This window comes from Thunnus albacares, chromosome 15 (assembly GCF_914725855.1).
Source record: "Thunnus albacares chromosome 15, fThuAlb1.1, whole genome shotgun sequence".
NCBI lineage: Eukaryota > Metazoa > Chordata > Actinopteri > Scombriformes > Scombridae > Thunnus > Thunnus albacares.
In genome coordinates, this window is record NC_058120.1 from 5,243,713 (window position 1) to 5,270,770 (window position 27,058).

At 43.1% G+C, this 27,058-nt stretch overlaps 1 protein-coding gene across 3 annotated transcripts in view; it reads left to right on the forward strand.

Moving 5' to 3' along the window:
- Positions 1–1,454: 1,454 nt before the first annotated feature.
- Positions 1,455–27,058, forward strand: part of daam2 (dishevelled associated activator of morphogenesis 2) — a 99,302-nt gene continuing 73,698 nt past the window's right edge. The window contains exon 1 of one of the 3 annotated variants that reach the window (XM_044374180.1): positions 1,455–1,628. The gene's annotated coding sequence lies outside the window, so the exon portion shown is untranslated. Of the gene's footprint in view, positions 1,629–22,787; positions 23,052–27,058 lie in introns of those variants that run through there. The other 2 variants (XM_044374178.1, XM_044374179.1) reach the window with 2 other exon arrangements.

Here is a 27,058-nt window from a genome sequence, read left to right on the forward strand (position 1 = left end):
GAAGAAACTAACTAACTAACTAATATATTTTATTACCCCACAGAAAATGAAGACTACAGTACACAAGATAGACAGATTTAAAAAAGAATAATCAAAATTGAAGCAGCAGACAATGAGATATCCTTACTTCTAATATGGCTCTAATGGTAAAAACACTGGCTCCTACATTCCCCATAATGCAACTCAGTAGCATCTTTTGATGGCATCATTTTACCTTATTTTGTCAAACTTTGAAAAACTCCTTCCAATGCCACAGACAACATTATACAATGGTTTCACAGGCTAAGTTACAGTATTCCTCATGACGAGTAAACTGAACTGCATGTGTAAAATTGTTGGAGTGTCCCTTTAACCCATTCTGTTAAAAGATTACTGTTGCAAACTGCTGTTGTTGCTTGTTGTTAAACTAAATTATGAAGTCATCATCATATTCATCTGTTGACAGAAAACATTACCCCGGTTATGCCTGCCAGGCTTTAAACATATTCATTCATGAGTATAATGTTCCTGCCAGCTTTTACGAGCTACATAAACAGTGGCTCTGAGCTGCTGAGTCTCCAATACATTCATCCAAGCAGTCTCCACAGTGTGAATGATCTTGCATTTCATGGGGACAGATAATTAGATTGGTGAGAGTTCATTTCAGGCCACCAAATCCACTTCAGCAACACTCTAGTCCTGTTTACTGACCTTTCTTACTGAGGAATTATCTCACACACTCTACCCAAAACAACACAGCAGGCCTGTCTCAAACACATAAAATTAGTATTGATGTCCACGTTTAAGCCCAGGTCAAAGTCAATGCAATTAATGAAGGATTACGGGCAGCGAGGAGATCAAAACACAGCCAGTCACACAGTTTCTTCATATTTCGGAGGATTAAATGCTTAGCAGCTGGGATTGCTAGACCTTTACTTAATGTTTGGGAAACTTTTTAGGACCATATTTCATTGTCAAACATGGAATCTATAATACATTTTAACCTGATTAAGACGAACTAACTGCAATAGCAGTTGAGTTTGTAGTCACTCTAATTCACATTTTATATCTTTATGGCTTTATGATTTACTGGATATCTAGCTATTAATTTTCAAATGAAGCACACCTTTATAGCTGTTTTCCTCCTTGGAGCATTCACTTGCAGTACAATATCGTGTTTGTTTTATTGTTTTTTTTTTATAGTAGCAATGAAAACATGTACAAGGCAATTGATTATTTCTGAGAAGTGGCTCAGGTAATTATTAATGGGTCTTGTAATGTTTCGGTTTTGATTTTGATCGTGATCATCCTCATCTCCAACACACACACACACACACACACACACACACACACACACACACACACACACACACACACGGACAGACACGGACAGACAGACAGACAAGAGTGCGGTAGCTTTAAGATAGGAGGCGTGGTGCTGCTGTTTTGACCGAGTTGTCAGTCCCTTCACTCTCCACTATCATTCTTCTGAATGAACAGCCTCGCACAGCCAACACAGGGCATCGGCTTTCTGTTTTGGTTTTTCTTTTTTTTTTATGATTCAGCCCTGAGACTGATTTCGCCTTGTGACAGCGACAAGGGATTATTATTACCGAACAGTAACTGTTTCTCCGCAGCAAATCAAGAAGGTAAGTTCACAATTTCCCTGCGAATCAATGTGAAGTGAGCGGTACCTTGTGATGGTGCTCACCCCCCGGCTCTCTCTTCAACTGCCGCGGAAGCAAAGGGAGCCATCAGCTGGAAAATGTTCCACTGAAGCCCAGTTAAAGGCTAGGAAGAAGTGTTGCAGTGTCAGTCCGCGTTGGGTAATTTTGTGTTTTCAAATAAGATTCAAGCACCGCTCCTATGATATAAGATGGAAATGTGCTGTGCCTGGCTGCTGTTTTTTTTAATGCCACATGCCAATTAAGATCTAGCACCTGATTTCAAGCCTGTCTGGATGATTTAATATGAAGGGAAAATGATTAATGGGAGAATTCTGCCTGCTCATCAAATAGAGCTCGTTATTGCCTGCTATTAGATACATATCAATGAATGTAAATGCAGTTTTGCGCATGACAGTCGGTATCAACCTTTAATTTTATGCAGATTTGACGTTTTTTATCGTTATCATTGCCGATGACATTATTGCTCTCAGTTATTAATCATCATGATGGACTGCACGTAGCCTTCACATGATGCGCAACGTTTTGACCTCGATATTAGGCGGCTGTGCGTTCAGTGGGCTACACGGACAGACATACCTGGGACCATCTAAAGAGGGCGCTGCGTCCCCTCAGCTGCTCTGTCATACTGCACAGTCATACTGCAAAAAATGTCTATTCATAACAAGGCAAGTTGTGCTGTGATACCATTACGTTTAGTGAAGTGTTTTTCTTTCCACTATCACTATCTTGACGCAAGGCAGGATGAATAATCTCTACTTTATTTGTCATTGTACATGAAAGTGAACTAGGATGAGGGGAATTATATCACCTCTTTGGAAGATATTTTCTTGTTTGCAGAAAAAATGTTACTAAATATGAACAAATTACATGTCATGATTGATACTTCTTGCAGTGTGCAGCAATTCCAATCCTTTTGAGCTAAATTTGGCTACAGCAACTTTTCAGGTAGTGCTGTGCATCCAGCACAACTAAATAATACTTTCTATAACATAAAACAAGTGTCTCCTCACAACATTGCTGTCTAACTACCAGAAGTTAATCTGCACAATGCAGATTGATAAATGCTGAGATTTTTGCTCAGATAGAGTTTTTTAGGTCAGTTTGTCAATAGTTGTTTTGTACCAAAAAACAACTTTCTGCATTTTTAATCAGGAAAGGTAAAAAAGCTTGCACGCTCGGGGGCATCCATACCTCTTAAAGCTCGCTTTGTGAGTCTGTTTATAGGATGGGAAGGCATCAAGAGCTATTTAATCTAACTGAACATCTGGCAGTGATGCAGCGTTGGGTCCTCTTGGCCAGTTGTTGAGGCTTTACAAGCACAGCACCATGCTAAGCACAAAACCATCCCCTCCTCCTCACCCACACAGCTTTTGCCTAAGGAGTACTTAGCATCCGCTACATTCCTCCTACTGGATCAAGATTGTGCTGCTTGTGAGCGTCAAGTGAGCCAGTGATCCTTAACTGTTTGGACGCGATTCAGAGAAATAAGAAATAGAGGAATAAAAATAAAAATGATGATTATGGGAGAAAGGATTGGAATGGATTATGAGATAGAAATTACATTTTAATCATGCTAACCCATTGGGAGTAAGTGGCTTGTGGGATTTGTCCATGTAAGGCTGCTGAAGGAATTTTTAACAATGTGTAATGCACATACTTTACAGCCATCAATAGCCTGCCCACTGAACCCCACAGACTTGCGTTAATGGATGTCAGCGATGGATGGATTTATTGAAAAGCCCGGCACTATAGCTGGCTGTATATCTCTAAGCAGAGCTGCAATCCATTGAGCTTTTAATACGCTTCAAGCTTTTTCACAGCTCCAGCTTCAAGCATGTAAAATCATACATTTAAAACAGGAATATTTGTCTGTTTACTCTCAAGTCCGACTAGAGCAGCTGTTCCAGCAATTTGGCAGGAGTATTTTTAGGACCACTGTTTTGATTATAGCGCACAATCCTTGTCCAGCTACCTGTGTGTTTTCAGAAGGGAGGGAGGGAAGGAAAATAGGTCTGACATCCAAGAGTAACAAGGCCACTGGGCTGAGGTGTTCTGCTTCTGGCTGTGCCCCTGCTGACTGAGCGGAGGGTATAGAGCTTTTGGTTGTGTTTGTTTTTGTGTGGGCGGAAGGATGACTGGAAGCCTTGCTCAGCTCAGAATGGCTGCATGTGTTAGCAGGTACAGTATCTAGCGGGCCACACATGGCTGTGGTGTGTATGCTTCTCTGCCCTGGGGAGGGGTGGCCAGGGGAAAGACAGGGCCATTGTTCCTGACCAGCCGCTGAGGCAGAGGTTTACTCGCTTCCACCGGGGCCAGATGTTTTGCTTGGCAGATGCTACTGGCCGTCGGGGCCATAAGGTGAGAATCTGGTGAGGCTGGCTAGATAGGGCAGGAGCTGAGGCAGACTGGACGCATGTGCTTGGTGCAGGGATGGCGTTTCGCTCATATCTTCTTCACCTTTTGTGCAGCCCTCATTGTAAACACACATCTGTCAATTCAGTGATCACTTATATGTCAGAGGCACTTTGGATTGAGATGTACATTGCATATCAATGAAATGTAACCTTTTAATAAATCAATATGCGACAGATACTGATCATCACATTATCTAGAAAGCACTGTGTGCAGCGATTGCACCCTTACAGTTCATCAAGTAGCATTCCAAGTCAATGGCTACGTCCCAGTCTCGCCTCATAAAACTTATGTCCGAAACGTTTGCCAGCAGCTGGCCCTTCTTTTTCTTCTTTACCCTTCAGTCATCGCTAACATACTGAGCGGCCACAGCGCACGCATACGGCCTCGTGCCAGTCTCTGTTCCAGCCCACTCTTCTCTTTGTGCGGTGGACAGGCAGGCAGCATGCTGGCTTACTGTATTGGTACAGAGTTTCTGGCGCAGAACGAAGGACTGGGAGTAATTAGCTGTGAGGGTATAATCCTATACCAGACACAGTGTTGCGTCTGTTAAAAGTGCCCCCCTTCCCCTAACTCCCAATCCTCAGTCACAAGTGGTGGTTATGACCCCCCCCTACCCCTACCCCACCCCACCTCACCTCACCCACTTTACTAGAACCATCATTTATGAGTGCAAAAAGTGAAACTGGTTTGGTTCATAGATTTGTTTTTGCAGTAGGAGGCAACCATATTTTTTACACCATGAATTATACCCTCATAGTCTGCATACACAGTTTAAAATAGGCCTCTTTCTGTAACATAAACAGTGCATTTCCCACCAGCTGTCAGACTCTGAAATCTACAATGAGGGACAAATTGTATATGTGCACAGAAGCACCCTAAAACTGTGCAAGAATGCTTACAGGCAATGCTTGCACTGTGATGCTCAGTCACTGTGAAAGAACTTGGATCATAAGGCTGATTTATATATTTCAATATCTTATGTTGCATTTTAGTAGATTAACCAAAGCATGGAAAGGAAAATTATGCCCTCTCAGCCTCGTTCTGTCTCAAAGATGCCTGTAGGGTATGGTTCGGGTTGACTTTCTTTTATTGAGGATGTTAGAATAAATACAGATTTGGGTGCTTTTATTTCAGGTTAAGTTACACATCTTCTCTATTTTGTCTGAAAATGGATGACGACAAGTTTTTCTTTTGCCTCAAGCTATGGCCTGATCTCTGCCTTTTGTAGAATTGGTCCTGGCCATGCGGGATCAGTGTGCAGGTCTTGCTGATGAGTGGCTAGAACAGGCTCTGGTCTGTTTCTTCCACACAGTAGTGAGGCTGTTCTCTGCTGTGAAGCACCTGAGTTGGAGAGGAACTGCTGCGTGGCAGGAATGCCCCAGTATGCCAAAGACCCTTGGCACCAGATCAGCATGGGGCTTACCCGACTGTGAAGTTGTACTAAGATATGATCTTAATGTACATTTGTTGGCTCCTTCACCCAGCAATCTGTAAATCTCCAAGATTTACTTTCCCTTTTTGCTCTTTGCATCACTCTTGCATCCTCTTTATGGCAAGTTCAAGAACAGAACTTCAGTGTGTTCCACTTATTTTGCGGTGTATATTAGAGATATGCAACCATGAATCTATTTTAACTAATTGCTTGGAAAAACCAACATCCATGGATCATGTGTCATACCTTTTCCTTGAAGGAGGAAACCTCCTTGTCCAGTGGGATCTATTAAACAAAACAGTGCAGGACACTTTGCATTCTTCCTCCTCCAATCCTTCTCCTTTTTCCTCCTCTTCAGTCAGTCCCTATAGCCTAATTTCCTCTGTCTCCCCACACACACACCCACTCACTCACTTCAAATGTAAAAAAAAAACAGAGTTACGCAATCATGTGGTTAATTAAAATCTCATAAGCCCCAGATACTTTATCATAGAATGGACACCTCAAGTTCTGTTCTCGCAGTTCTGCACAATGTGTCATTGTTATCCAAGCTCTTGTGCACTAGTGCCACTGTAGTGTTGTTGGAAACAGTAGCTTGCTGCCTTGACTACCTGATTAGACTTGCATGTTTCCACCACTGGTATAAATCAGATGCAATTTAAGTCTCAGTTTCACCACGCGTTGCTCTGATTCTACAGAGGGGAGCTTGTGGCAACAGTAAAGGTTGTATTTTGCATTAAGTGTGCATGATGGCTGGATGATTGGTTCTTCAATCATATCAGGGCTTAACACACAGGGAGCAGGTGCTCACGTAAGATTGCCTCTTTAATGTCTTGAGGAATTATTTCCCCATCAGTGGGAATGATTTAGCACTGGGGGTAATGGAGGTTGAGAATATCCTAATATGTCTCCACTTCCTGACAGCTCCCTCCCCCCTACCTCTCTCTCCTTGTTCCCAACCTCAGTCCTCTTTACCCCCTACCCTCCTTCACCCCCCAGACAACTAACTCAATGCAATGGTTGTTTCGGTCCCCTGTCTCCATGTAGTCACAGGCAATTAGCTCCCGTCAAAATAGGCTGCAGGACGAAGGGTTGAGACTCGGGCATCCAAACCCCTTGCTCCTGCCCCTTATGCTTGGCTAATATTACCCCAAGCTACCAAGAAAGGGCCAGATAGGTTTTGTCAGTAGATGGAAGGGAAAGAAGGGGAGGGTGGTCCACTCGGGACCTGTGCGCGTGCTACCTCACTGAGCACAAAGCAGCTCTTTCACTTGGGATCCGGAGCACATATGGAATCGTTTATCAAACCCTCAGTGCGTCAACCCCACCGTATTCTCTCAGCAGCAGGTTTCCCCTCACCTCCGCATCTCAGATTCACTTTGCCTCTGAAATTAGCTTGAAAGACTGCACCTGGATATGTTCATCCATTGTCCCTTTCTCCTCAGTCCTACTCAAACCCTGAATCCATTGTCTTTAAGGTCTACTCATTTAAGAAACCTTAAAATTTCTTTCATGTTCTTAGATTTTCTGGTTTGACCTTATGGTTTGTGTTCTGTATATAATGTCCAGTGGACAAGACTGACCACTGTGATTTTTGAACCACAAATTACCATGTAGATTCCCTCATGGAGGTAGACCACTTTATAGTAATGCATCCCAAGCTTGTATTCACATTGGGCCAGTTAAGGTTACAATTAATCCACTGATGGGACATTCATTGCAGTTGGTGCTTAGTGGAACAATTTCAGTTAAGGTTATGTGACCTGAACTCAAGATCCACATTTAGAGTTTTCTTGCCATTCTGTGAATGAATTAGAGTCCACACAAAATTACAGGAACACTATTTTAACAGTAACACTATGCCAGCGTGACATCATCTCCAAGGATTGGCCTCTAAACTGCACAGCTGGATGTAGATAACGGAGCAGCTTGGATGTTTATTTTTTTCCCCTTCTGCATTCCAGCTTCCTATTTATAATGGCAATGATATCCAGCTCGGGGGGTTACTTCTATAAAAGGAAGTTTGAAGACTTTTGCCGACTCACAGTCCACTCGAAAAGGGGCTTGCATGCCACATTTTCTCAAGATGTAACCTTTAGATTTCCAGTAGAAGGGCATCAATCACAGAAAAAGAATGGTAAGTTTGGCTTGGGTCAAAGACAGCCGGATACAAGACTGAAGACTTGACTGAAAACACTGCAGAGAGAATCCAAGCGCAAAACTATCAGTTTCCTCAGTGGGGTTCTGCTTTTATATCATCCAGGTGTCTCCTCAAAGGATTTAATGTTCTGACATTTGAGGTCTTTAGTATTTATCTTCTATAGACAGTGAAAACAGCACAGAAGAATCCTGAAAATAAGGTGTGTAAAATGACCATAATAGATGCACTTCTTTGTACCAAAGGTCAAACCTATGTTTTTGTTGAGAATAGACTCCACACATAGTTAAATGTGGCGAAAGGTGACCTTTGACCTGTGACCTCGTCCAACTGCCTGGCTGGCCCTATAGGAAATAGATTTTGTTTACAAAGAGCTTGTCATTATGTGCTTTAGATTTAATTATCTTGACATGTCGGGTTGGGTAGCTAAAGGCATTCAGTATCTAAGTCTGGAGTCATGTGGCTTTGTTTTGCCTAAGCGCTAAAGACAAAGTTCACCCAGTTCCTCTTTAACCTGAGAATTTCCTCTCCTTGCAAACTGAGTAGATTTGGTCACCATTGCCAAACTGTTGACAAATCATTTGGCCTGTATTGTCAGCCCCTGAGTTTTTATCTTGCATTGTTGGTTTCCTAGGACAAAATCCTCCCTAAATTAGCCTAAACTCTTCAACACTAACAATCCAGATGTCCTCAGTGGCCTGACACCCCATTTAATGCCTAGCAGATGGTATTTGTAGCATTGGATTGTGTTGAGAACAGATTACCTTAATGAGGTCATTTACCAATGAACTGTGTGGGTTTGGACATCATCTGGTGGAGGCCCATACCAGCCCACAGGGTTTCTACAATTTATTTAAGGTTACTTATAGGTTAAACATCCCTGGAAGAATGTTGATTCCTTGCTTGGACCACTAAATATCCTTCACAGTACTCTGTGTGTCTATGGAGTGCGTTCACCATGAGGGGCCTCTTCACAAGAGATATGGCATAGCATGAACTTCTTTGGGCTGTGTTATTGTAACTATCAGATCTTCCTCCTTTTTCCCTCCCTCCCTCCGTCTCCTTGGTGGACAAGGGTCTTTTTCACTGCCCTGTGCGGCTCTGTTTGTGTGTTTGATTGTGGGAAAATTTCTCGACTGTCCGTGAGAGTCCCCCGCTCTCTGGACTGGCTTTTCCCTTGAGGTCCTCTAGGCTCGGAGTGGCTGAGCACCACCACTGCTCCGAGGTCCTTCTCCTCCCAGCAACCCCTAGTGGTAGAAGTGGTAGCAGAATGCCCCTGTTCAGTCTTTTGAGAACCAAACCACTTGTCTAAGCTGTTTGTATGACCCTTCCCTTATAGTCAGGCATGACAACAGTTTATCTTTTCAGAAGGGAGAGATCCTTCAGGCTTTTCAGCACAGCGATAAAGAAGCCTGGAAAAAACACTCCCCACCAATTAATCACTTCAGACATGGAGCTGAGATCGGGACATGGATCTTGATGTGACACAGAGTTTTGAGAATGGGCCAGGCTGTGGTGGGTTTACTTTGGCTACCATTGCAGAATAAGTCCTGGCTCCAAAGCTGCATATTGAGATAGGTAAAGTTTATAGCTTTGAGTTTGCAGTTTTGTTAATGAGACTTGCTCTGGTTCATGTACAGTATATGCCATTTGGCTGAGGGAATTACCTCATTAAATGAAGTTTGTGGCTTTGTATATTTATGTTGTGAATTCTAGTTTTCCTTTTAATGCATTCTGTTCTGGAGCCTTTTGTATTGATTTGCCTCCATTTTCACATTTGTATATGGGCACAGTTTCATTTTCGCATCTGTTTCATGGGATTTCCCTGAAATTCAGGTTTTGAGTCATTCTCACACAGTAGTGTCACTGCAATACTTTAATTTTCACATTGGCCTGCTTGTGTGACTCTACACTGACTCAAAAATAAATAAGCTGGAATTCTTTACTTAAGATAAGACATGCTGTCAGATAACCAAACCTCCCACCTCCACCCTCAATTCAGTTTAAACAGCTGTAATTCACTTTACTGGTGTGGCAAATGTGTTTTATCAAAGTGATCTAAATCTGGAACATCATAACAAGATTTAAGATGTAGATGCATCTCATTCATCTGTATTGCTTTCCCCCTTAATCCATCATAATATTCTTATCCAGTGTTTCCCCTACCGTTGCCTTGGAGGAGCTGCCCGCCCCTCCAACGGGACCCCCCGCCCCTCCTGAACGAAACAAAATATGTTTATTTATGCTGTTCACCTAATTTATGTGCACATGTCACAGTAAGTGCAATAAAAGCTTTGTGAGTAAAAAGTCAACAAGAGTAATTTATTAATGTAATCCGCACAAAAGATTGACAGACAAGTCGACGACCCCAAACCTCTAAAATTCAGGCAAAAAATAGCAAGTAACCCCCCAACCCCTGCCACCATTGCCGCCACCATCACCACCCCCCCCAAAAGCAGTCCACCTAGGGGAAACTGTTATCCTGTCCTCACCTGTTTTCACCGGGTTTGAAAGCCATACGATCATAAATTGACATGAGGAAGAAAAAAATGGTTTAGACATGGTATCAAACAGAACCTCCCCAGTGATTTCATTTTGTTTAAAACCAAAGGCTATTACTAAACAGTAAAACATTTTATAAGCTCAACACCGTCATAATTCTTACTAAGACTTTTGGATTACTAAATTTGGCATCCATATCTTATGCATTTCTTCACAATCATGTAATGACGTTATGATGCAGTTCAAAGCTCTTAAGTAGAATAGAAAGCTGTGGCAGGCACTTTTACTGTGTTCTACAGGCTCTCTCCCAGGCCCTAATGCATCATCTGAGCTAACTGCCATCTCATTGTGTTTGAGCTTTGAGATGGATGAGCGAACGCAGTTAAGGATCCAGCAACGATGACAAACGGTTCTGTCTTTTTTCTATCGAGTAACTAAACAGACAAACACCATCCGAACAGTGGACCCGAGCCATAGATCCTTCAACCACGGCAAGTTCTTTTCAGAAACTCCTTTTCGCCAAGTGACAAACCGCGTGGTTGGCAACAACTAAAGCATTCAGAGGCGGTATGAATAGGGGTCTGTCTCTGGAGAGGCTTGTTGAAATGGGGCCTTTTGCTTTTATCCCTCCGAGGAGGCAGATTGATCTTGCGCAGGTTCGCGCTGGCAGTACACTTCAAATGGACTGTTGAAAGGCAAGGCGTTTATTTGTGCTGCGTTATAAACTGTGTCCTTTTCCCAGATTTAGCATCTGTGGGTGTTTTCCATCATCTGTAAACACAACCAGGCTGTGCCTTCTACCCTGTTATTCTTACATTCTTACATTCACCTGCAACATTACCTCTAACCTTTCCCCTTTGTCCTGCCTACTGACGTTTTCCATCAAAAAGATAATCTACTCATCCGCTCTCCTTGATCAATATCAATACTTAGGTTACGGGAAAAAAAAAAAAAAAAAAAAAAAAAAAAGGGATTTTCATGTAGATTCCAAGTCCTATTTCCATTCATAAAGTTTTTGCAGATGGAGAGGACATGAGGAGTAAGGGGAGGAAGGAAGCCTGTTAAAACAGTTGTCATCCTCCTCTGATGTGCACTCCATTACTCCCTCATGGTAAATTTCACGTGGACATCAGGTGACCCCCTTGGTATTGTTTCCTTGGTTACTGATGTATTGACCTCCCTACCCCTCCCACCCCCCACCCACCCAACATCCCCCCCCCACTCACACATCCTCCTCCTTTGTGTTATGCAGCAGCTTCTTGGAGCTGTGTGCTGTTTTTCTTCTCCCTCCACTTGTATAAACCAGGAGACTATCTGCCATCAGCATTCAGGAAGTATGGGGGTAAACAAACACCAGGAGCCAGCAGGAGAAACTCAAATGACCCAACCATGTCTAAGCAACCACGCACAGCAGGTTATTTTTGGTTAGGTTCTGTATCGCATTGTATGTGCATTCTGTTTATATGGCCTTGTTTATATTTGTTTATGTGTCAGGGCTAACTCATTTGTGCGTATGTGAGATTACATGGGTTGGGAAAAATGAAGCTGGGTTCGGATTCCTTTCATTTTAAACATCATCACTGACTGTGCCAGATGGCTTATGATGCAGGTTCTTTCCAGCCACTGACTAATTAGTCATTTAGAGTGTATTCAGTCCTGTGTATGAAGTTCATTACTAGCAGTTACGCAGCTCTCTTCTAACTCCTCTCTGCTAATGTTGGCAGTGGTTGCTGTGACCAGTTTTGCCGTTACTGGTGTGCAGTTATAGGATAAGGTTGATATTATTTTATAATTTTATCACTGTCAACATTTGCTTTTCAGGGCAATTTTTTAAACAGAAGTGTGTATGTGAGAGAGATCTACAAAGCTAAAAGCTAAAAAGTATGTGTCTGTGTGCTCATGTGTGTTGAAAGGTCCATCCTGTCAGCAATGGAGTGATGGAGAGATAACCCATAAGCCACTGCTGTGTGTGCCAAACCATCTGACTTGTTGAGGCACACACTGAATGCAAGAGTTGGCCTGTATTAAAGCTACTGGAGGCTGATGTATTTTTTCTCTCTCAACAGCTTGGCTGGACTGCCCAATTTCATGCAGTATCAGAGCCTGCAATATTTCTTCAGGCAACGATCCATCTAGAAAATAGCGCTTTTTTTTTTTTTTTTTTTAAAAATCCAGTCCTCCATCATCACAATTCAACCCCCACCCTCTTTACCCCCTACCTTCGCATTGTCCAGAAGCCGCAGGGATTAGCTGTGCCATGTAGCGTGAGGAGACTGAAAGATATTGTGATCGTCGGAGAGAAAAAGAAGAGGTGAAATAGGGGGGTCAGCGCAGTGGCGGTGATGCTGCTGGACTGTTACCGTGCCCTGGACCACATCTACTGGGATTGACGCTAGCAGTGGGGAGTGGATTAGAGGTATTAGGCAGACAGACTGGACCCTTGGTGCAGACATTAATGCTGCTATATCAACCCATACGCACGTCCCTGTGCACCCACCCCCCACCCTTTTGCGCTGACAAACAAAATCCCTTAAATGCGCAATTAACTGCTAGAGTGATCTGGTCTACTACAATGGCACAGAAATCAGCTTAAATATGGAAAGAATATGGTTGTGATTTTCTTTTTACTACTGAATGTTAAGTGGTTGCGGGAAACCAAGAGCCAGAGGGGAGTGACATTTTGGACAGAAGTTGAGTTGTGTATATCAACTTAAAGGTCTATGATGAAATATTGCTGGAATAATGACTCAAATCCAATTAGTCAATGAGAATTAAATGAGATTTTCCAGCAGGCTTGAGGGAGGTGGGTTTAGGACCTCCTGTTAAGTCAATTAAAAAACAAGGCAGTGGCCTAACCACCAATGAGCTGCTTCCATGATTGTGAGCGATCCGCAATGCAGTGAAAGCCTGCTGTACATTGGTATACCTCCAAGCTCAAACATCAAAGCATGAGAATATTTAATACATGTATATTTCCAAGTATCTCATGTATGATATGTGTCTCATCTTGCTTTAGAAAACACATTTTCCAGCATTGCTGCAAGCCTGTTTCTAAAACTGCCTTGCCTCTTGCTCCCTCACTCTTTCCCTTCCTTGGATTACAACCACGCTTGTGCTGGGCCCAGATTCGCTGCCAGGTTGCCTTGGCGACGGGTCGCAGTACATAAACCGGTCGATGTTTGGGGAACGCTGCGCCGCGAGGCAGGAAATCTTGTGCATTCTTTATCTCTCACCCCTTGGATGGTGCTCGTTCAGTCCTCAGTAGGGAGCAGGAGCCACATAAGCAAATGGAAGCCTTATTTTTCTATCCGGTCTTTTTTTTTTTTTTTTTTTTTCCACCTTTTTCAGCCAGAGATAAACAAAATCTTTTGAGTTCCGGACAACCCACGCTTCTTTTGCAAGTAAAGGGGAGAAAATGAAAGGAAGAAATGGTTTGTGGAAAGCAGAAATAAGGTGTCCTAATGCATAAACGGTGAAATGATTCAAGTGAATGTAATTCCTCAGTTCATCACCGGCAGCGTCGTGCAACATAACATTCACACACCTTTCACCTCTACTGTAAATATGCACACACACACTCATGTATAGCACACATGAATGAAACACACACACTCACACACACACCCTACCCGTTATTACCTTGCCTTCCTGACATTCCATCCAAGTTCTGGAGGAAGAGGAAAGGGAGCTGCTGATCGGACGCCCATGAAACAGAATGCTGGGAAGAAACCCTGCTGTGATCCATCCGTGTGTCGCATACATTCGAGCGCGCGCACGTACACACAAGACTGACATAGAATACCGTTGACAAAGTATTAAAGCAGACGCTGATCATAAATCTGTCTCACGCTTTTGGCTACTGGTCAGTGGTGTGCAGTACATTTCCCAGACTTATCTTCCTTTTTTTTCAGTTGAATCCACTTCTACTTAAAACCTTTTAAAATGTAACGGCATATCAATTGTCAGTACTTTTACCGTAGTGTATTTTTAGTTGTGGTATTCCACTTTGGATGAACATTTGCAGACACCTCTCCAGCTTGGCTTGGTTTCCTTGTTCCACCATTGTCTCCAGTGAAACTACAACACTAGGCCAAAGCTGAGTAAGCCTTTTTGCCTCCCTTGAGGAACAGTGCCGCTCAAATAGAAGGTTGTTGACACTGAAGAGGATGAAGTTGCTGTTCAGCCCTTTTTTTTTTTCCCTGTTCTCTCATTGATCTGCTCCCTTCCTCCTTTCATCCCAGCGTTAACAATCAATGCTCATGACTATGCAAATGCTTTGTTGTTTTGGTCTGCGTATGAGCGTTTTTAAAAAAGAAAGATGTGAAGTCATGAAGCGAGGTCACCGAGTTCTGTTTCATATCACGGCCTGCATCTTGAGAGGGCAAGCGTGTTAACTGTCGATGTGCACCACATTGACCGTTGTGGTCATAATAATGCCAGTTCCCACTACAGTCCTACTGTCTCGGGAGTAAAAAAAAAAAAAAAAAATGGCAGACTCATTGTTCTACGAAGGAAACTAAGATGCAGGGAGAGGAAAAGCTGAGGGGGAAAAAAAATGCTGACCCACATTTTTGTTGCAGCATGCAATGGGACAACAATTCGAGGCCCAACCTGACCATTTAACTTAAATAACATGTAATCGGAACAATGTGTGTTGATTGTATGCAGCCAAAGCAGATGTGATTAACCCAGATTTGTTCTACGGGGGTCAAGGCTCTTTTTTTTTTTTTTTTTTTTTTTTTTCTCAGAGCAGGTTTTCATTCTGTGGAGGCCAGCGAATAGGACAACAGCTCATTGTATGACATTTTTTCTTCACTTATAACCTGCACTCATATTACTGCAAAGCTATGCATTTCTAAAGCACCGGGAAACATCTGCACTACATTTAAATGAATGCAGTATGTAGTGAGTAAATGATGCCTATAGTTTTGGCTGCAATTACACATACGTTGGATGCTACACATGAATGCAGCACTACTCATTGAGCTCAGTAGAGGTCATGCTATACTACATACTCCTGACTGTTAACCTGCACAACTGTATGTTAGTCTGATGTGTGCTTGTATTACATTTGTGAGGACCAGGCTGTAACACTGACTTATTTATCTGATCTCATCTTTAACACTGATATGGCAAACTTTTTGGCAAACAGTTGCCTATCTACACATCCAGTGGATTTGGTGCCACATTAACATCCATTTTTGTTGTGTTTCTGGCCACCTGTTGATGGTTGGTGTCCACTTAGAGAAACATCAGGTGCTTTATCTGCACTGATATGTTCACCGATTGGTCACTAACTTGATTCTTTTGCTTCGATTTGTTCATGAGCTAATCACAAACTTTGTCTGTCTACCTTTTGGTGGTGGGAATGTAGCATTCAGTAGGCTTATTAGAGCTTTGCTGCTAGCTGCAGCCAAAAACAACACTGATGAGAGCTGTGAGAGTGAACCAAAATGGTGAAGTTGTGAGAAAACCAAAACAATGAGCGGATAGACACTTTAAAGCTCCATAGAACTGAGGGAAACAGCAGATTCGGGTGATAACTTTTTGTGGGTTGGTCACTACGAGCGACCCCTTTAACATACAAGTAGTCATGTGATCCATTGTTTATGCAGAAAATATTGAATATTGCTGCTTTAAGGCTGGGGCAATGCCGTCACAGAGAGGAGCAAGATGTAATGCTTGTTCATTCATTGTGTTCCACTTGGTTGCACGTAGAAAAGAAATGGAAGAAGCTTTGGAAAGAATAGTGGAAAAAAAGAGGGTTTGAGAGATAAGTTTAAACTCTGATTACTCTCTCACCTCCGCACAGTGAACAGTGTCAATAGAAAGTCCTCATCAGTGTAGTAGTACAAACCTGCGTAGGTGTTTGTCAGCAGTGCGGTCAGATTCCAGCTTTTATTAATGCTTTTGTTGTCTCATAAAGCCTGCGTTCTTATGAGGAGAGCGTCCTGTTTGTTAACTTGATGTTGCAAGCAGTGTGGGTGTGTGTGTGTGTTTGTGTAGTTTTAGCAGCAGAAAATGAACAAGCGTGCAGGACCGGCTTGTCAGTGTGTGTCATTGAAGAAGCCAGATGGATTTCAGGGGCGCGTGGTGCTGGGCGTGTGTCTGCCACTCCAGGAGCCTGCCCTGGGCTCAGCTGGTTTTAATCAACACCATCATTTACCCCTCGGCGCACAATGGGCCCCCTCAGCAACACTCCCCTCCACTTCTCCCCCCCCCCCCCCCCCCCCCCCCCCCCCCCCCCCCCCCCCCGCCCCCCCCCCCCCCCCCCCCCACCAGCACCTCTCCATACAGCACGGTGCTATATGTATTTACATTGTCTCTCTTGCACACACACCAGAGAAGAAGATAAATATGTGTGCTCCCATCCGCATTTGCATTCAGCAAAAGAATTCTGTAAATCCACTATATTCAGGCAGTTTACACAGTTAAGTAGCATAGCTCAGTAGCACATTCATCCTCTTTGTGCGCTGTGACATAAACGGGAAAGAATGGAGGGGCAAATTAAGATGGGGCTCTTATAAATTAAGCTTGGGTGTAATCTCTACTCACTTGGTTTGTATACATTATAGCTTCCTGCAGACAGGGCTGAGTGTTGTATATCAGCCAAAGCATTGTGGTAATCCTGACCCAGCCCTTAAACTATGCATCTCAAGGACCTTTTGTCTCATTATGTTCTGCTCAACCACTGAAGGAACATGTTGGTCCCGTGGTCAACAGCGTGATCCATGTGACTGTACGTTGTAAAGTCACTGAAGATGCAGCAGTGTAACTTTTAGGGAGCCCTGTCTCAGCTAGGGAACAGGATGAGGCAGAGGTCTCTTTAAGTTAGGGGGCTAGTAAATCAGTGTAATAAAATGTCTGACCCTTCCCACCATGTAAGAGGCAGCTGGACTCTCTGTGTGGTTAGATGGAACACGAGGCACGTGTGCTTAAGTGATGCTGATGGGTCAGAGGTTGACTGTTATTTGGCTTTGCAGGCTTACTAAACAGATTTGTTGGATAGTTGTTGGTGAAATCATTTGACTTTGCTGCATTTTTGTGGGGGATGTTACATTTTGCACATGTTCTCTTTCTCAAAGATCCACAGATGCAGCTAAAGGCTGTATGTATTGTGGGTTTTTTTTTTCTTTTATCCAAAATGTAGTCTTTTCCCCTTTACTGTTGGAAATGGTACTTGTTTCCAACAGCATAAAGGCATGTCAAGTACTTGCTTTGTGCTGGAATGAACAACGTCTTAGAACGGACTGTTCTGACCTACTGTGGAGATAAACAGGAAGTGTTTGTTATTATTTTGTCATATCTGGAGAGAAGCAGCGCTAGGTCATCACTCTAAGCATTACATCTACCAAGAAAGAGAACTGTTGAAAAATGGCAGTTTGTCATTTATTTTCAGCAGCATCACACAGAGTAAACTGTGGGTTTAGCTGGGTTGGTTGGACCTATTATGGTCAAACCAGACCAAAGGGTTAGAGAAGAAAATTGGTGGGCTATTTTTAGACACTCCACTTCCTCTGGTTTGTGATAAAATCTTTTGAGAGACGATGGAACAGTTATTTTGTCATGGTGGCTTCAAAGGTTTGGTCAACTGTTGCTTTTACTGTCACAGCATTATGCAAATGCATAATTACAACTGTATTTTGTTTACTTTCCTTAATTCTGCACATTCTGACACCGGCTAATCATCCTAGCTTCTTGGGCGCAGTCTATCATTAACCAATTAAAATTTGGAGCACATATATTCTGTTTGTTTGAAGTCCTAGCCTGCGGTTTCTACAGCAACAAATACGCCCCGTTCACTTGCATCCTCAGTCTAAGGTAACGTGACCTTGGCTGTTCAGACAGCACCGTCTGTGTCCAATGGTGCCACTGGGTTCAAAGAGTCCCCCACGAATAACAAGGGGTCAAGGGTCAAGAAAAAGGTCCAAAGGTCATGGGCGCAGACGCACACCTGTTCACAGGGGGCCTCCTTCAGTAGGACAGATGAATCCCAGATGTTTTTATGGAGATACTGTGACAGCCATGACCATATTAGAGGGGGTGTGGTGTCGAGGGTACCCCCTGCAATTGCACTGTTTAGAATTGGACTAAACTTTTCAATCACATTTCCCAGACATGCTCCACCATACATGGACATGTGCAATGCTTTTGAGGGACATAAAAGCCTTGATTTACACTGTTTTGAATGGATTTTAAGAAGGGACATTTTTACACCTGGAAAGGCTCAGATAGAGGACTTATTCTGGGGTTCAGGTTGTGGTCACCAAAGAAGGAACTCATTCTGAAGTCTCCCCTGAAGTGGTTGGTTTCTGAGCGTTTTCTTTTGAATGGCGGGATAAGAAACGGTAATAAATTGTAATTTCTGCTGTACAGCTGAAGTTGCACTCTGTGGAGAGAAGTCCCCATGTTGCCAATATAATAGCAACTGGAATATATAAACCTTGCTTTCAAATGGAGGCATCTGAAAAAGAGCAAGACCCTTTCCTTTCAGTTTTACCATGTCTTTTTTTCCATGAGTATCCTCTGTTAGTCTCTATTTTCCCTTTTACAGTTTATACACCTGGATTCATTGAGGTGAAAAAAGGAGCTATGAGGACAGATGTTTGTTTTATTGGACCAAAAGTATGGTTTTCATGCATGTCTCTTTATTTTCTATCTGATATTTCTAAAACCTGAAGGTGTCTGCTACTATCATAGTAAACACTCATTTCAATTACACACTATGAGATGAAATTATTCCAACTTGTTATTCAAAACATTAGACTGATGGCCTTCATGCCCAAAGATCAAGGCATTACATCATTGGTTAACATGATGAAGCTGTCATGAGTCAGTCAGCGGAAAGCTCAACCATTGTCCAAACATGACAGCATTTAGCTGGCACATATCCAGGCAGACAGCAGAGGTACTGTGGGAGCAGGCGGTTGAGTGACCTCTGACCCTGCCCAGTCTGCCTCTAGGACAAAAGAGCCATTCAGATGCCCAGTACTTTTGCAAAACACCAAAAAAAGCCCTCAGCCAGCGCAAATGACTGGTAATCCTGGTGAAATGCTTGTTTACTCTCTGTTATTGTTGGGCAAAGCATGTATTTGTGATAGATATAGAAAGAGGTGGAGCAGAAGGGCATCCTAACAGTAGAAAGTATGAAATTGTACTGGAGGGGGGTGTAAATAATAAAGACAGGAAAGAATGTCACCACAAGAACGTAGCGACTACAATTTACGATTTATGGTTTATGGCTTTACTGTCATAAGGATACTTTTCTGCGGAGGCTTTTGAAAGATGGATAGTATAGTCTTCCCCACTATCATGATTTATAGTTAACATACAATTAGGCCATGTATAAAAATGTGCCCTCATGTTTATGCTGTCAAGAGTTCAGGCTTTGTGCAGTGGTAATATTTTTCTCACTGGCAATTTATCTCTGTGCAGGCGTGAAAGAAATGGTTGTGTGCAAAGTGCTGTCACAAGGAATTCCTGGCTTAAACAAAACAAACTTAAATGAGAGCTGCCTGGTCAAAAGAAACCCTAAATAATACATTAAGGAACAACACGTTGTAAAACATGACTGTTTACCATGTTGGCTTTGGCAGCTGCCGGCTTGGAGGAGGACCCTCGCCACTTCTCTTCAGTGACAACCCTGGAAAGACTGCCTCAGATGCCAGTGTTCACAGTTTTAAACACTTCTTTACAGCCTCCCCTCCAGCCGTTTCTTCGCCCGTTATCAAGTTTGACTACTCCTGCATGTGAAAGGTCTGGTTTATGAGCGTGGAGGAGACCACCTTGGGTGACTTGGACTTCTTGTCCAATATTTTCCATCCACCTTTTGTCCAATTCTGCACAACTCTACTGCTCCCCTTGACTAAATTTAGCACTTGTTAGTCAGGAGGCTGTGATTGTTTCTGCATTGTGGTGGCCCATTTTTGTTTGCCTAAGATTGCTGCCTGGAATGCTCAATGGAGTCTTTCATCCACTTCTTCGGTTTTAGACAGCAGCCCAGCAAGCTTCACCAAGCTGACTGACATGTGACTGGCAGGTTGTCTGCAGCTACGTGTCATTTCGCTGCACACAGATCTACTGAGAGGAAAGCACCCTACCTGAAGTGTCGGGACTCGCTCCACATACTCTGCAGCTGGTTTATCAGTCATGACATTTACCATCCAGTGTGATTTATTTTGGGTAAACACCAACCTCACTCACGTTTAAAGGAATTACCCAGGGGGCAGTCCAAATTCACTAAAGCCAAAGTCTGTAGAGGCCCACAATCTGCGGTCCTCTCCCTGGTACACAGAGTGACAATGTGGAGTTTCAGATGAGTGTGTAACCTCTTATTTTCTTTCTTATTGCAAAATGCATGCTGTCCAAAACAAGTGAAAAACAAACATACCCTCAAAAAATTAAAAGGAGCACAGAGGGACCTATGGGTTTGGTGGAATTCTTTTTTTCCCCCCTTTTTTAATGGGCATGATGTTTATCGCATGCATGTGTAGCCCACTCCATTTGCGTCAATTAGCCAAAGTAATTTACCAGGCAGTGATGGATGATATAGGGTGCGCTTAGCTAGGCTGGAGCGTAAGGTTGTCCTATTCCACAGGGTTTCCTCAGGGTTTCTTCCCTCGTTTTGAGGATGGAGGCATTACCCTTGAGAGAGAGAGAGAGAGAGAGAGAGAGAGAGAGAGAGAGAGAGTAGAAGTGATGCAAACATAACTGTGATGCTGCACAGAAAGAGAGAGAAAGAGGCGGTAGGGGAAGTGGTCATCATGGAGATAAGCTGGCTCTGTCTAAGAGCTGGACTAATGGATGTGTCCCCTGGGCTCGCTCAGGAATGCACCCAGGCATTACTGCCAGCAACTCGGTGTCATCTGTCTTCTGTCCCCAGAGAAAGATGACAAATGGTATTATGACTCCCCCTTTCTCCTCTCTTTGGAATATCAGTGGCTCCAGTTTGTGTGCATGAGAGCGTAAGCATCACAGTTTCACTAAGAATGGACGGTGGTTATTGTATTCATTTGGGTCCTGCTTTATAGGCTTTATGTGACACAGATTTTTCTTTTTGATTAATGCACACTGATATTTTTACAGAGCCAATGTGTAGTAAATACACACTATAAAATACAAGTACTTTTTTCTGATATTTATTGCCCAGAGCATTTTCACAGTGCAATGCCATAAAAGCTACAATAAATGTATCAATCTTTCCCCATGTCAAAGGATCAAACAAAAGGAATAGAAATTTCCGTATTCCGATTATTCTTCTCATGTTGCTGTAATATTACCCTCCAGTTTACAATCCTTTGCCGGATCTGGTCAGCAGCTCTTTATCTATATGCACATTATATAAGCAAGGCTGGAATCAATAGTCTACTATTGATCAGAAATCGCCACGAGACAAGCTGTCACCTCGGAAAACCTGTTTAACAGACAAGCAGTCTAGCGGCACATATGATCATGAGTATGAAATCAAGTCACATTAGACCCTTGTCTTCAAAGCATTTGGCATTTAAGGTAAAAAATGTGTGACATCCTGAAATGGTAGAGGATTTTTATTGAATGGTCAGTTTTGGGGTCATGAGCTTATTATTGATGTTTTAAGGTCTCGCTGACTGACAAGGAGACATTCTCTCAGACACATTGACTGAGGAGATAGCTGATAGTGAATGCGTAATGAGTTCTTTTGCTCCCTAACCTCGGTAACCTGGTGCTTCAATATGTTGCGTTTTAATTACTTTGAGAGTTTCTCTTTCACTTTGCTGTTTTTCTCTAGAACTGTTTGGGGAGGGAGGTGGTGCCTGTGTCCTGTCCAGTGAAATTTCTTGAGTTTTTGACACTAATGTTTGCACTTGATGACCCCTCGTATTATCACAGCAAGATACTTGAACTCCACTTCACAGAACCCTCTGCGGTGTGCCCCCACCCCCCAACGCCAGGCATTACATGTGGCTGAGCTAATGGTTTGAACTTGACGAGGCCAACAGAGCTTTGTATAATCAAGCATCCTTGAGTCTCACTGTTTTTTCTCAATGAACACTGATTGAACCTCGGGGAAATCCCTTTCCTGTGTGTGTCATAGGGGTAGTTCCTAATGTAGAATCCCATATTTGGTATGTCTTGGTGTGTGTGAGCTCACGTTGGTGTAAGTGCTTTATTGAATGTGTTGGCAATGAGACGACGCGACAGGAAAAGGGGTTTCCTTTGGGCGTTTCGTGTGATATCCCCCCCACAACCTTTTTTTTTTTTTTTGTCAGCTCAGTGAGGGAATGCATTGGGTGGAGCTGGGATTGTGGGCATGGGTGTTGGTGGGAAGCACAGGCCGCCAAGGGTCATTTCCTTTCATCTTGCCCTCTCCCTTGGCCTCACACAGCAGGCCCACACACATACCCACACATGCATACTGTACATATATACATTTATACTCACAGAAAGTCCATCATCTTCTTGCTGGCATCTACATGGATGCTGTTGTATGCTGAAGCTGGAATCCAGAAAGGGGGGCAGGCAAGTGATCTGAAGACAGAGAGCGAGAGAGAGAGGGAGAGAGAGCAAGAGAGGGAGGGGGAGAGGGAGTGGGGACAATGTCAACAGCTCAGCTCTCAGCACAGTCAGCTGAAACCCGGAGCTCAGCTCAGAAGCCCAGAGAGGGGAAGCAGACACAACGCAGCAGCTTTGGTCAGGAAACATCGTCAGACTCAGAAATGCCGTGGAATTCTTCCACAAAACACATTCCAAATGACAAAAAGAGAGAAATAATGCCAGGGGACACAGGAATGCTTTAAAATCTTCTTCAAACTTTGCTTTGTTGAGAACCTTTTCTTTTCCATTCTAAGTGACGCGTCACAGGGGCAATCCATCTCTCAGGGCAGCCTATCTGAAGTGGGTAAGTAGGAGATACTTGATCTTGATACTGATACTCGTAACCCTCGTCGGTCATTATGTGTAAAAGCTACACCGTAGTGCTGTTCACCCAGTAGGAGATTGCACACACGACGGGCTACAGATGTTTGAGTGTAAACCCAGTTTGTCCATGCACTGCATCCCGCTGCTCAATCCAGCCAGGAAAACATAGACTGCTGCAGCCAATAAAATAAACATTAGTCAGTAGCCTCAGTTGAAAGTTGAGCAAAGAAGGAGCTGGTGGGCAACAAGGGCTACTAATCCCACTAAGATTATAAAGTTTCCACATTTTTGTGTTGTTGTGATTGGAGGGAAGGGTGGTATTTTACAGTACTTCTTTTTTTTTTTTTTACTATGGTGGCTTTATAAGTCATAAACAGCAGAAAAAGCAAGGTTGTGAAATGTGCGTGGTCTTGATGTTGTAGTGCATTATATGAGCAAAGCTTGTGGCATGTTGATGGAAGATTTGGTGTTAGCTGAGATTATTTGGAGTTTTACTTGCTTTGGAAAACATTGCATGAAAACTGTTGCATTTCAAGGATGGATGGGGTTCAATATTATATGGAGGAGTGAGTTAAAAGAGATTGATATCCATGTTTGGTTTAAACCCAAAAGATTGTCATATGATGTCTAAGTGCATTTTCAAACTGGCATTGATTAGTTCAATTGGATCAGACTCTGATTCCCTTTCCCCCTTGGTACGAGTAATTTGGGCAGATCTGAACACTGCAGTCGTACTTGGGTGCAGACAGAAACAACTGAACCGAAACCCTTTAGAGGAAGTGGTCTCGGTCCAAACAAATTCTGGAGTGTTTCATTTGAATCTAAGTCTGACCTTGACCAGCAACAAGTACATTGGCTTCTTGATATTTTGGGAGATAGGACCTGCTTCAGGACATTCTTCCTTTGTTTACTTTCCCGTTCCAGCTCCAAACTCATCCAACCAGCAAATGGAGTGAATATTATCACGTGGCTTTCAGTGATGCATTTTGGTTTGCTTGAATTTTTTTATGGATGCAAAGAAACCAAGGGGAAATCTCAACTCTTCCACTGATTTGGACCAGGGCGATCAAACCATTGGTTTGAAAATGCCCTAAGACTCACATAAACTTCAGGGAAATATTTGGCATTTCAGGAATTGAGGGGGGATTGGACAGTGTCACATGTAATGGGAACAGGCCTATTTTGGGTCCTAGACGTGGGCTGATCACACATGTTCATCAATCACACAGTCAGCCCTTTGGTGTAAGTAATGGCCTGGCAGCCAGACATTCCATATATGCTGCACATCTCCTCCCAGCAACTCAACTACTCAACCTAATATGCAACTTGCAGAGTAGACTTCCACTTCTAACTGCAGCCTGCTTTTGCTTGGGATGTTGGGATCACTTTTTTTTTTTTTTTGGACTATCCTTCCACATTTCCCTCAAGGGAAGCCAATACTTCATGGAAGCTCAGACCAACATAAACACCCTGTCCTAATCTCCCAGGGTTCCTCGTTTTAAGAAATCGTGAAGCCTCCTTTCCCATGTGGAAGCATTGCCTATCCCGGTTGAGAGGCTGTCATCTTAGCTGTAAATCCTTCTAGTGTGTCGAAAGCATAGTGATGAAAGTTCATGCACCAGCCCTACAAATTTCCACCTGTGAAATTGGTTAGGGATGCCTACTTAGGGTTTGCTTAAGTCCAATGGTTTATGGATAGAAAACATTCCAAACAGATACCTCAGCGTTTCGAAACATTTTACTAGAGGCCGGGCTTCTAAAACTCTTATGTAGGAGATAATATTATCAAAAGGCATAAAACAAACATTATTACTGCAATATTTAGAGTAATTCATTCTTTTCAATGGCTTGCATTTGATGGTTGATTAACCAGAGGCAAAACTCATTTATACAGTCATAGGGCCATGTATGTTTTCTTTGATGTTTTTTTTTTTTTTTTACATTGTGAACAAGATAGTATCCATTTCCACCACATTAAAGGCTTACTCTCCAGTCTACTGGAAATCCTCATACACTCACGTGCACCAGGGGGCAAGCACAGTGACATCGCTAAAAGATTCAGTGTGTTGGGAGGGCATTAACGAAAGTTGAAGACTCACACGTTGCAAACATACACACCCTCTGCTGCCGTCAGCGCTCTCAGGGCTTTTCATATTTTATCGACCATTACGGATGCATGAACTGCTCTCCCAGGATTAGAGGGAACGCGAGGGAGAGTTAGTGAGCGACTGTCGACCCTTTATCGCTTCAGCCCTGCTGCTGACTGGCAGCTCAACGGCCTACTCATTAGGATGGGGAGAAAGAGAAAAAGAGACTAGGTTAGCAAAGCTGCTTAAATTCAACTATCTGATCTTTTGGATGGGATTGTCATCATCCTGTATTTACAGTAGAGTGGTTACAGTGTCTGCAGGACAAAACTCTGGGAGAAAGGCTGCTGTTCCTTGCTCTCCTTTACTGGAAGTCCCCACACTGAGTGTGTGTCAAATGGCACTATTGTATTTGTGCCAGTGACACACTTTCTGAGGCTTATGATGTGTAAGCATATCTCCTCTTTACAGTGCCTCAATTCAGTGCTGTATTACTGCAGGCTATTTTAAAAAATGCTGGTCACTTCAGAGGGCTGTCCCTATCTGCGTAGCTATAACTGTCCCAGAAGAGCATTCCAGACATTACCCAGAAGCCCTCTGTCCTCTATGCTGCAGCTGTTGACCTCTCACCCAGGCAAGATTAATAGCTTAACAATGCACAATATAGAGTGCCCCAATCCTATCGCTGACATTGATGGACATATTTAAACCTTGGTGGATGAGAAGTCAAACAATGGCAAGCCGACAAACTCATGTCTACTGTGAACTGCTGAGCTAACCAGTGAGTGTTGTTGTTAGCATAAACGTGGATGGAAAACTAATTGGTAAATAGCCAGTTACTTAGTGTTTTGTTTCATTTTAGAGTTCAAAAGTTGCCCCTTTCATCACCACAAGATCTGGATCATCTCAAGCAGTGTAATTTGGATGAGTGCATTGCACTGATGGAAATGGCTCATTCCCCCAAAAAGATGAGACTCTGGGGTGTTTGAAGAACATGGAGTCTCTGGGAAGTCCAGCATCCTTTCCCTCTTGAGAGTCATGGTAACCAGCTCTGAGGTTGTACTTGTGCCAAAAAATTTTTTCCACCATATAATAACATGTCTTTAGTTAGACCCGGAGCTTGTGACTCTGGCGCGTTCCTCCCATATGAAATAAGAAAACGATTTGACACGGCAGGGTAGCGCTTTGGGGTTCGAGGGGAAGAGATGCCAAGTATTAGATTTCAATCCGAGCTCTGTAAATATGTGGGAATGTTGGGGCCTATGGAATGTGGCGTGGCCAACTTTCTTCTTATTCCCAAACAAGTCCTCCAAATTAAATGACCAAATAGTTCGTTTGACCGTGCACTCCAGAATGACCCATAAGAGCGTTTTCAGAATGACTGATCGGAGGGTTTTCTAATCCAGAGCCTCTATCAGCAGTAAACAGCAGGACATCATTTGTCTGCTTTCCAAAACTGTAACAAATCAATGTTTAAAAAATCATTGTGTTTTAATGTGACAACACTGTGGTTAAGGTCTGGTTAGGTTTAGGCACAAAAACCACTTGATTAGGGTTAGGGAAAGATCATGGTTTGGGTTAAAATGATAACTTGAAACATGGTGTCGGTTAAAGTTACTACTTCCTTAAAGTTAGGCAAGCTTCATCATCCTGGCAACAGTAAACACCATGACAATTGTGCTTATATTTTTTCAAAAAAATCTCTTTACCCATGGTTGGAAACGTGACCCTCATGGTTTGAAATGGAAGCGAACAGCGGTCTGCTGCAGCTAAGTCCACTTTTTGCAAGTTAGGATCTAACCAACTACCCACCCCGCCACCTCCAAATATGACATATGTCATCTTATATAGATGTCATCTGAACTGTCTCACTTCCCCCGGTCATAATTACTACGGCCCC